This window comes from Peromyscus leucopus, chromosome 10 (assembly GCF_004664715.2).
Source record: "Peromyscus leucopus breed LL Stock chromosome 10, UCI_PerLeu_2.1, whole genome shotgun sequence".
Taxonomy (NCBI): Eukaryota; Metazoa; Chordata; class Mammalia; order Rodentia; family Cricetidae; genus Peromyscus; species Peromyscus leucopus.
Genome location: NC_051071.1, coordinates 85,191,882 through 85,203,993, shown reverse-complemented (window position 1 = coordinate 85,203,993; position 12,112 = coordinate 85,191,882).

Sequence of the window (12,112 nt, the reverse complement as noted above, 5' to 3'; positions counted from 1 at the left end):
GCATTAAATAAATATGCAATAGTTTGTCACATAGTAGGGATTCAGTAAATACTTAAAATAAAAATCAGAACAAAACACTTTTCCCTCTGTTTTATAGGTAGGTACTAAGTGGTTAAAATCTATTTATTAATGTCAAACAGAATATTGATTTAATGATCATTGCTCATGCCATTGATTACTGTGGTCTTCACTGGGGACCAATGTCATCTGGGGTAAGTATTGAGAACACAGAAATTAAAATTCTAAAACCAATTTATTATGTCGAGTGTGGTGGTGGGGAGTCACTGACCTGGCGAAACTCAGCATGTTGACTCAGGGTGGACTGGTGGTAGATGGGGGTGGGGTGGGGTGGGGGGTGGGAGTTGGGGGTTGGGGGGGTGCGCTTCTTCCTGCTGTGGCAGGTTTAGCCTAACTGTAGGGAGCATGTGACACTCCCCTTTTTGGTCCCTTATCGCCTACTCTTTGGAGGAGTATCACTCACAGCGGGGGTCACCTAGACAGTGTGGCTCAGTCTCTGCTTTATTCCCGAGGGAGCCTGGCTTCAGGAAGCTGGCATGTCCCCCTTAAATATAATGGATAGGCTTTGTTTCCACAGCATCCTCCTGCCCCCCCCCCCCATCACTTGTTATTCAAAACCCAAGCAGCTTTAATTCTTAGATTGAGTACAATGTGATGCAGTTACCTAATATGAAAATCACATTCTTCTGGCAGGGGTGAATGTTACCAAATACATTGCATACATGTATAAAGTTTCTGAAGAACTAATAAATTATATTAAGATAATATCCCTCAGTATTACAATATGGCGTCTACTCTCCTATTTGCTTTTCTCCGTGTGCTTGATCAACAATTGTCTCACAACATTTGTGGGAAAGATGGATGTCATTTTATTAAACCTTTAGCAATCACAAAGTTCTGTTACATACCTTAGGGGACATTCCAAAGGCCTGACTAGAAAATACCTCAGGATCATTTATTGGTGTCAGGGTGAATGTGGGTGTGTGTGTCAATAAAGTCATTTATCTACCAGTTTCCATGCCTCACTGATTGAAGGCTGCTTGGGGATTATGGACACTGACGCTGGGTCTGGGAAAATGGGTCAGGGGGGAGACTGCTTGCTTTGCACCTAGAGAACTGGGTTTGAATCCCCAGCACCCCATAAATAGCCAGGCACAGCAGTTCATGCTTGTAACCATGGCATTAGGGGCAGGGGTGGGTGGATGCTGAGAGCTCCCTGTCCTGCCAGTCCTGCTGAAATGCATAAGTAAAAGTCCCCAGCTAGAGAAATGTGGGTCTTCCATGTGGGAACCATGTGTGTGGCTGAAAGTATTTATCCAGGCTTCCAACTGCTGAGGGTGACTTACCAATAGTGATTGTCCTCACACCTCCATGGTTGTCCTCAGCTGGCTCTGAGCGATGTTAGGAACCTCCACTCTGCAGCTCCACGGCTGTTTTTCCACTATAAAATGAACCTCCTTGTTTGGGTTGTATCTCCCTTTTCCTGAGCTATAATCCATGTTGGCAAGGCAAGGTCAGCTGGTCCACTGTGATGTAAGGAAACTAGCTGATATAAGTAAAAGTAAAATATTTGTCGAATGAATGTTCTTACCAGGAATAAGTAAATATTCATACTAGAAAAAACCCTTAGTTTCATGATTATTATGGAAGCTAGTTTGAATGTTTGGTAAGGAAAACACACAGAACATGGAATGATATTTCCGAGTCCATTTAACTCGGGTGTGAAATGCTTCAGCGAACCCCATCTGGAGCTGGTGTCAGGCTTCAAGGAAAATGTTGCTTTTTTACAACTTTGTGGTAAAAAAGAAAAAGATGGAGATGACACACTTTTTAAAGCAAATATTGTGAATGGGCAGTAGTTCTCCTTAAGGTAACGAAGAAAGTCTTTGTAAGGACCGGGGGTATGGCTAGTGGCAGATCATACGCCTTGACTGAGCAAGGTCTTGGGATCAATTCCCTGCGACACAAAGGGCATTTATATCTGAATTCTCTCCAATCCATTGTTTGCGTACCTACTTGTGAAACTTTCTCAGTAGGAGAGTTCAGCAGCTCATGAATTTCCAGGCAGAGGACGTGATCGTGTGTAATGTGACAATCTTGCCAGTAGGTGGCATCAGAAGCCTTTTGAGTTTCAAAAGCATTCACAACATTATTCTCAAAATATTAGACTAATGTCGGAGCCTTCAATAGGATTTTTTTTAGCATCTGATAAGCGGAAACGAAGGAAAAAAGATCCATATAAGCAAAAATCAGTTAACAATACCATTGCCATTTCAGCTGACAGTGCAGTGGGAAAGAAACACAGGATGGTGGGGGATTCCAAGGTGCTTGTCTGCCTGGTGTGGACTGCCTGGATGGCTCCCTTTCGAAAGATATTCTGAAAGGAGCCAGCTGGTGCGGAGTTCTGATGTAACGGATAGTGGGTGGGTTTTGCTGAAAGTCAAGCTGCTTGAATGTATAGCTTTAAGGTAAACTACGATGTTTGCAAATCGCCCGATTGCTATATCGAAAAGTGGAAAACAAAGTGATTCCTAGTAATCTATGTGTAACTCGACACATGGCGGATCTCTTTTCCTTTCCTTTCTTTCATTCTTTCTTCTTTGTCTTTTTTTTTGGGGGGAGGAGGGGTCGTTTAGCCTAGGTTGGCCTTAACTTTGAACTCACCACATGGTGAAGGATGACTTTGAGTTTATGATCCTTCAGCCTCCTTTCCCCAAGTTCAGGGATTATGAGTGCCTAATGTGGTGGTGAGGGTTGAACACGGGACTCTGTGTGTTCTAGGCAAGTACCCTGCCAACCGAGCTACATCCCAGTCTGGCCGAGTCTCTTAACATTTCAGCTGAATCTAACGAACAGTTACTGTGAGTCTACGTGCAGCAGGCAGGCAATCAGCCTTTTATTTTTTCCCCTTTAAGGAGACTCTGATTTTTCTCTATCACAGTCAGGGAGCTTAGTCCAAGGGGTGTAGTACAAGGAGAGGAGTCAATATGCTCTCCAGCTGTGGCCACCTCTGCCAGCCCTCCCCAGTTTGGAGACTTCGTTCAGCCTGGAGGTGACCAGAAAAAAGAGCGGCCAGCACAGTTGTGCACTGTTCACCCTTCCACATAACAACCATCGTCATTGCAGATGTGTATCGAAATCTAATCTGGGGAGCCTTTGGGAAGGTGACTTAGCCGGTACAGTACTTGCTGTAGAAGCACAGGGATCTGAATTAGGATTGCCAGCACGCACACAGGAAGCTGGGTGTGGTAGCGTGCATCTGTGACCCTAGTGTGGGTTGGGGGTGGGGTGGAGGATGCTACAGCAAGAGGAAGGTGGGTCCTTGGAGCTTCTTGGTCAGCCAGTGTCACGGAATTTGTGACTTCTAGGTTTGGTGAGAGGCGCTGTCCTAGAAAATAGACTGGAGAGTGACTGAGGAATACATTCCATGTGGACCTCTGGTCTACACACACACACACACACACACACACACACACACACACACACACACGCACGTGCACCTGCATGAACAACCCATATGTACACAAACATGTATGCCTACATGGAACACACATATACACATCTAGGCTTAGCTTAAAACACCTCATCATTTATCATACCCAAATTTGATAATCGTACCCTGAAGCAGGTTCAAGTGAAAAGTTTGAAATGTCACCTCCGGTGCCTGTTCACCCAGAAAGGCTTGAGGTGGTGGATGTTTGCCCAGACAGCGGCAAAGAAGGATGCCCAGTTACCTTCTGCAGAGGCAGACGAGAAGGGATGAGCAGCGGTAACCTGGGGCCAGCGAACAGTGTGTCTTTGGACATACAGCATCCTGGTATACACCGAGGGAAGAAGCATCAGTCAGCAGCCTGTGATTTGGAGAGAATGACTTCCCTGTGCTACATCTTGGTGTCCTCACTGAGAGGCAGGAACCAGAGTTCCTAGCTCTTAAAGTTGTTCCAAAGCTGGTGACAGAACATACGGCAAAGTGCCTGTAATCACTTCCTGCATGCCAGACGTCCTACAAAATGTGAGGGCCGGCCTTTATGTTTGGAGGGAGGGTTGTCACAGTTCATGGCCACCAGATCATGCTAGGAATGTTTGGTATTGAAAATACACCATCGATACCAGCCTGGTGTCATTTGGTAGCAAAGCCAACAGGCTATCTTTTTTTTTTTTTTTTTTTTTTTTTTTTTTTTTTTTTTTGTGATATATATATTTTTTATTTTACAATACCATTCAATTCTACATATCAGCCATGGGTTCCCCTATTCTCCCCCCTCCCACGCCCTCCCCTTACCCCCAGCCCACCCTCCATTCCCACCTCCTCCAGGACAAGTCCTCCCCGAGGACTGTGATCAACTTGGTAGACTCAGTCCAGGGAGGTCCAGTCCCTTCCGCCCAGACTAAGCCAAGTGTCCCTGCATAAGTTCCTGGTTTCAAACAGCCAATTCATGCATTGAGCACAGGACTTGGTCCCACTGCCTAGTTGCCTCCCAAACTGATCAAGCCAGTCAACTGTCTCACCTATTCAGAGGGCCTGATCCAGCTGGGGGCCCCTCAGCCTTTGGTTCATAGTTCATGTCCAACAGGCTATCTTATGGTGCAGTGATGAGCAGCTGAAGCATTGGCTGTAGTCGTGGAAGCATCCACAGGCCGATCCGTACAGGAACAGCTGCGTGTGTTTCTCATGCATTTTCTTCTGCGGGGTGAGCTGTCTCTGCACGCCACCGTGACTCTAAAAGGAACGGATTAAATGACACATTCTGCTGCTTCCCACAGCCTTCTCCTGCCTGCCAGGCGATTCTCGGCCTGCTGGCTTGAGGCACTGTGTCTCTTCACATGCCATGGGCAATATGGGAGCATGACTGCTTTTGTTGCTGATGAAAATATTATGGCCTCAGTTCCCTGTAATCAATTTACTGCTTTATGGACCCAAAGTCCTCCAGAGAATTTAATAAATTCACATAATGTTTCTAAGTGCTGCATTGTGCATTTGGAGCGCTGATTTAGCTGACAAATGTGAAAAATTCGTGTAGCTAGACAACTCCCTGGCGATCAGACATGTGTGGAGGCTAGAGAGAGCATGTTGCTCGAGAGAAGGTCAGCATTAACATACGCCGAGAGTCTCTGCTGTTGATTGGCTTTGTGTCTTTGCAGCTCTGATGGATGGGACCATCTGACTAGACATTTGGGGGGCTCTACCCGTCTCCAGTGGGGATGCACTCTTGGTTCTGTAACAGTTTGCGACTTACGGTCTGGGCAGAGACAAGAACAAAGATGATGGAGAAAGAAGAATCAATGACTGGGACTGACCGCCGGACTGAGATAAAGAAACGGTCACTGAATTATGCATGGTCAGTTCTGAGGGTGCCAGGGGCCTCCAAGGGAGCATTTTATGGTATAATATCACAGAGTCATTTGTTTAAAATGAGTTCACTTTAGCTTATATTGAATTTTCATGCGTCTCTCTTCCACCCCAATTTCTTTCCAAAAATAACCAGGTTTACCATAAATAATATATGTTAAGACATCTTTATTATTCAAAATAATGTTTTGTGTCTGTTAAATATACACATAAGCATTATGCAGAGTTATAATCAGTCAAAACCAGTTAGTATTTTATTTTTCCTCTTTAGTGTTATTTCACAGAAGTGATGATGGTATTGATATCTATTGAGATGGGGCTCAAGTCGTCCACTTGTATTGAGTTTCACAAAGTTACCTTTAGAATGACAAGGGCATCATTGTGCCAGACAGTACTGTTTTCAGAGCTACTGAGGTTTTACCTTTGAATTTGTTTTGATTTTTAGCTCAAGTGAGGATTTTACTCAAAATGGGACAAATCATTCACAGGTAAACCAGGCCTGGGGATTTTATAACAGCTGGTAAGGAAAGCAACTTCACACCTCCCCACCTCTAGTGACTGGTGGACCAGGTTTGGCCTCTGTGCTGGCAAGCTCTAAGTGTCCAATGAGTGACGGGCTGTGGACTCTCTCCTGCTGGGCCCCTGGGGTTAGAGCTCCCTAGGCTGTGGACCTGGCTGGTTACAGAGGCCCAGCTGCCTTGCTGGTCAGAGGAAGAACAGCTGTGTGCATCTGGATGCTGTGAGCAGTGGTGGTTGACCTTTTAGTGTTCTAGCACCGCAGGGTGGTGAGAGAGCTGTGGGGACCCAGGACAGTCAAGCACTGGCCACCGGAGACAGGACTGGAATGAAACCCCTCGTTAGTGACTTGGGGTTCCAGGTATGATACTTGAGACGTGAGTATCATAAACATGGGGTGCCAGGTCATGGTTTGTAGCTATGTGGCAGGGGAGGGGCTGGTAGGTTGTGAAACACATTTTATTTTATTTTTTTTTCACATTTCTGAATAAGCTTCTATCTACCTGTTCTAACCCATCCAAAGCCGAGCTGGATGTAGAGAGAAGGCAAGTCACTTTCCTGTAACCCCAAAACAAGGCAACCTCCGTGGTACGACAATTCTGGGTCGCTGTGGTAGGACGAATTCTGGGTTCTGTGTCGTCCACCGGTACTGTCCCTAATTGGCAGGTGGTTCTTTATTTTTTAGAGTATAGGGACTCTCTTTCTCAACTACAAAGTTTAAGAACACTTATACAACAGTAATTTTGGTAGTTAAAAGAAATGTACTCGTGACCAAATCCAGAGTCCTCACATGGCCATGATACTCCCCATATATAGTCACTAAAAGAATGTACAGTAGTAACACAGCTCCTTTTCAAAGAGGCCTTAGTTCTTGGGGTGCACAGGTTTAAAATCATTGCACCCAAGATCTTATATATATATATTTAAAATAAACTATGTCCTAGAGGGTAGAACAATGCAATGATATTGTCTACTACACGTGTGACAGCGAAACTCTGTCACCCAAGAATTACCAGGGGATGATGAGAAGGGAAAGCATTGGGGCCTTAGTGACCGTCTCTTGGAAAAAGTGGGGGACTCCTAATGAACTTTCTAGGGTCCAGTTTTCTCCAAGGGTGATGTCACACGGTGCCTGTGTAGTCTTCCCATCACCCATCCTGAGTGGGGAGAGCTGAGACACCTGTGCAGGCAGGCGGGAGTCTGTATTATTACTCAAATGACAACCAAGGAGGCCACCCGTCCTGTGAGCTTGTCATTTTATTTTACCGCTACCTTGTCGCTGTCCTTCCCGATAAGTGCATCTCCACACTTGTCGGGTCAAAGTTGCCTTTGATTGGAATACAGAATCAGCCCATCTCCATATGTATGCATTCCTTTTCATTTTCTAAAACGAACATCATAAAAGGACAGAAATGTGACCTCCAAAGGCTGGATACAGACTTCAGATATTGTACAGCCGCTTCATCTTTTTATTAGATTTTCTGTGTTTTTTCCCCCCTAGTTGCTGGATAAAATCCATACAAATGAAATACTGGCTCACTCAGTAAATAATAATGAAAAGGTAAATTCATTTTGCAGACGAGACAGTCCATGTAAGACATCATTTTGAATGACTGTGATGTCTTGAACTGATCCCTAAGCTATGATGGTTTCTCAAAAAGAATGCCTGGCTTTCAGCTTCTCCAACTGTGCCTGTGACCTTTTCTTAACCTTTGGCTCTCAAGAAAAATTGATTTTTTAAGAAACATGTGCACAGTGTGCTGCTAAAATCACATAGGTACCGTTTAGTGCCTATCCCTTGGTGGTCCATAGTAGATGCACACAGGGAGGGTCTGACTTCCTTCTTCCTCCCTCAGCCTGCCTCTCCTTGTCTCGTTGAGTACTCAGGAAGTAATGATGAGGGTTTTGAAAAGCAAATGGAAAAGTAATATCTTTAGGCCATTTTTAAATTTTGTTTTGTTGTTGTTTCTTTTGAGACAAGATGTCATATTGTATCTGGGTTGGCCTGGAAATTGCTGTGTGCCCCAGGGTGCTTTTGAATTTAGTAATCTTGCTGTTTTAGCGTCTCAAATTCTAGGATGACAGGAGTGAGCCACTCTGCTGGATCTGGAACTAAGACATTTACTTACTTACTTATTTATTTATTTAGTATATGTTTATGTGTGCACACGTGTGTGGAAGTCAGTGTTGGGTGTCTTTATCAATAACTCTCTTGCTGTGGGATAGTCTGTATGTCAAATGTGTTGCTCTGATTGGTCAACAGATAAAACACTGATTGGCCAGTAGCCAGGCAGGAAGTATAGGCGGGACTAACAGAGAGGAGAAAAGAAAGAACAGGAAGGTGGAGGGGACACTGCCAGCCGCCGCCAGGACAAGCAGCATGTGAAGATGCCAGTAAGCCGTGAGCCACGTGGCAAGGTATAGATTTATGGAAATGGCTTAATTTAAGATGTAAGAACTAGATAGCTAGAAGCCTGAGCTATTAGGCCGAACAGTTTAAATAATATAAGCATCTGTGTGTTTATTTTATAAATGGGCTGTTGGACTGCTGGGGCTTGGTGGGACTCGGAGAGAAAATTCTCCAGCTACACTCTGTATCTTACTTTTTGATACAGGGTCTCTCACTGAACCTAGAGCTTGCTGATCCTGCTAGACTGATTGGCCTGCAAATCTCTCTTTCTTTTAACTAAAAGTAGACTACCCAAAGTTCAGAAATTCCAGGTTGTGCACTGCTTTAATAAAGGGATATGCTCTGAGGATTGAGCTCCCAGGATCTCACCATTGTAGGAATGTCTTGGATTGATTTTGTACAGACTGAATAGCTATGACGTCACCAGGTGAGGTAATCCTATGGGACCACTGTCATATCTGCTGTGCATCTGTGACCTAATGCCTGGATGCATGTCTGTAAATACACACATATTTACTGTGTGTCTCAGAAGACACAATTGTGTAAGGAAGGCTTTAGGAGAGAGTTTGTGCACAGCCTTCTAGGCAAGTCTTGGGCTTGACTGAGAGCTTTGAAGATGAAAGCGAGTTGGGGCTTTCTACATACCAGTCTTTCTTGCGATAGCTGGTTAGAAGGCTGGAAATATTGTAACTTCTGACAAGGCAGGCTTATGGGCTTTTGGATGTGAGAAAAGAGACCAATGGCTGTTTCTATTGCTGTGATGAGACACCATGATCATGGCAACTCTTTTTTTTTTAATTTTTTTTATTTATTATTATGTATACAGTGTTCTGTTTGTATATATGTCTACACGCCAGAAGAGGGCACCAGATCTCATTACAGATGGTTGTGAGCCACCATGTGGTTGCTGGGAATTGAACTCAAGACCTCTGGAAGATCAGTCAGTGTGCTTAACCTCTGAGCCATCTCTCCAGCCCCCATGGCAACTCTTATAAAGGGAAACAATTGATGTGGCAGCTTACAGTTCAGAGGTTCAGTCCATCATGGTGGGGAGCATGGCAGCGTGCCGACAGACATGGTGCTGGCTACATCTTGATCAGAAGGCAGAAGGAGTGGACTGTGACACTGGGTGGTGTTGAGCATAGGAAACCTCCAAGCCTCCTCCCCCCGACCCCAGTGACACACTTCCTCCAACAAAGCCACACCTCCTCATAATGTCTCTCCCTTTGGGATTATGGGGGCCAATTACATTCAAACTACTACAGGCTGTGACTGGATGAGCATCCTATCTATAGAGAAGCCAGGCTGGTATGATGTCCCAGGTGCTCAGGTGTGTCATCCTCTGGCTTAACCAGGAAGCCCCTGGATCAGATAGGGTCACTAAAAGAAGGAGTGGGCTTGTGTCCTGAAGGTGTGGAAGGCACCAATGGCTGCAGTGTATGGGAAAGGAGTCAGTCTCTCAGCTGGGACCCTTTCCTGGAGAGTCTGCTTAAACCTCTGTGTTCTCAGCTGGAACCAAGGCTTGATTCCTTCACTGTCCTTTGGTCATCAGAATGAAATGAGCAAACACAAACAATGTAGCACAAGGCCCGGCACATAGTAGTCTGGGTAATGGTACTATGTAACATTTTCATTCAGTTGTGGGATGGATTGTCACCGTGTGGTTCTTTTCTTTGTGTTGATATGATTTCCTCCTCTAACTCACACTATCCTTAGATGTGTATCCTTTCTATAAGAACTATAAGAACCTCTTCCTAGTTGATGCACAGATGTAAAGCACAGCACATCCATATGATGCCTCTCTGAGGCTTAAAATTTGATCCGTATTAACAAAGGATGATTTTGGACTTTTTCAGAAGTAACAATCTTCCTGGGGGAGGGACTGAGTGCCCTTTGGGATAGAGTTTGTCTTTTCCTCCATTAGTGTATACACACACATGCACATGTGCACAAATAAGAAACACATATTCACACACATACGCACATACACATGTACACACATATATACACACAAGCACACACATTTGTGCACATACATGCACACACAATCACATGCACACACACATATCCTCTGAACATGTGTACACATGCAAGCATATGTGAACACACACAGATGCACATAGACACACATACAATCCTGTGTGTTCTCACAGGCTGAGAAGCAGAATGGAAAGCAGGGGCCTTGCTCATTCCACCCGGGGCAGAAACTATAGTGGCTGTTAGCAGAGCACAGAGGAGGGACCTGCAGTGGGAAGAGCTAAACATGCACACGTCCACAGAGCCACGTCCACGGAGCCACGCCACCTACTGCTTTGCCATTCCCTCCTGCCTGAGCCCCACACACTGGCTTTCCTGAACCCAGAAGTCTCCAGAGCTGGAGGCTGATTTTCCCCAAGAGCTCTGGGGAGAAGAGAGACATTCCAAGTGCCTGCTTGGGTCACAGGGCAAATCTGTCACGTCTTCCTTACTGGGAAGCTGTGAATTGTGCACAGGCCAGAGAGCAGATGGATTGAGTTTACCCTCACGTGGGTGGGTTCTGTAGCTAAAACTATTCTTTTGACTATTTATTTATTTGTGTATGTGTGTGTGTGTGTGTGTGTGTGTGTGTGTGTGTGTGTGTGTGTGTGTATGATGTGTACTTACATGTGGGTGTCAGAGGACAACTATGGGGAGTTGGTTCTATACTTTACTATGGAATCTAGGAGCAGACTCAGGTATCTGGATTTTGTGGCAACTGCTTCTACCTGTTGAACTACCCCATTGACCACTCTTTTGGCTTTAAAGAGAACCAAAAGTTGTCTAATATTCTAGAAATTGTTATTTTTTTTAATTTACAATTTTATTTACTATTTTATATGTGTGGGTGTTTTGCATGCATGCATGTCTATGTACTGCATGTGTGCTAGAAGGGTGTTGGATCCCCTGCAGCTGGAGTTACAGATATTTTTGTGAGCTGGGAATCAAACTCAGGTCCTCTGGAGGAGCAGACAGTGCTTTTAACCACTGAGCCATCTCAGCTCCTAGAAATTATTCAGACTTGTCAGAATGAGACACTTCTTGACTCAAATGGCAAGTATTTATGCTCTTTTCCTACCAGAAAATGACACTAAAAAGTACAGGTAAATCAAGTGGACTGGCCAAGCTGTGCGAGCACACGAGCGTGTCTGCAGCTGGGTTAGAGAAAGCCTGGCAGACTTCTGTCTGCATAAGGGACTGGGAGGTCCCATGAGAAAGGATCCAACTATGCAAGGCAGGAGCCAGGCTTCGTAAGAACAATCCCAAACCAAAGCCTGAGGACCCTGAGGGGTGAACAATTTCCAACCTGAACATTTGCAAACCCAAAGCTACTGAGTAGATTAGACCAAGCAAGAGGAGAAAGTACTGGCAAGCTGGTGGCTTGCTCTCCAGTCGGGACTCAACACAGACCATGCTGCTGAAAGGGGAGGGGGGGGCAGGGGCTATGGAGCAGCTTTGAAGACAGACATGAAGCAAATTTGAAGCTTGCGTCTACAAAATGGATTCTGTGGCATCTATCTTAGTTACCATTTCTACTCATGGATGGAATTTCAGAGACTGGGTAATTTCCAAAGAAAATAAATTTATTTGTTCAGAGTTCTGTAGCCTGCAAAGCCGAAGACAGACCTATTGGGAAGGGTCAGAAAAGGTGTACCTAGAGAGAAGGTGCCACATTCATCCTTTATGAGGATACTGTGTTCATGGTATCTAATCTATGCCTGAGATTGTGGTACTAGCTCATCCAATGTCCTCTCATAGGATCTACCTCTCAGCACTGTTACATTAGGAACTGAGTTCCTAAC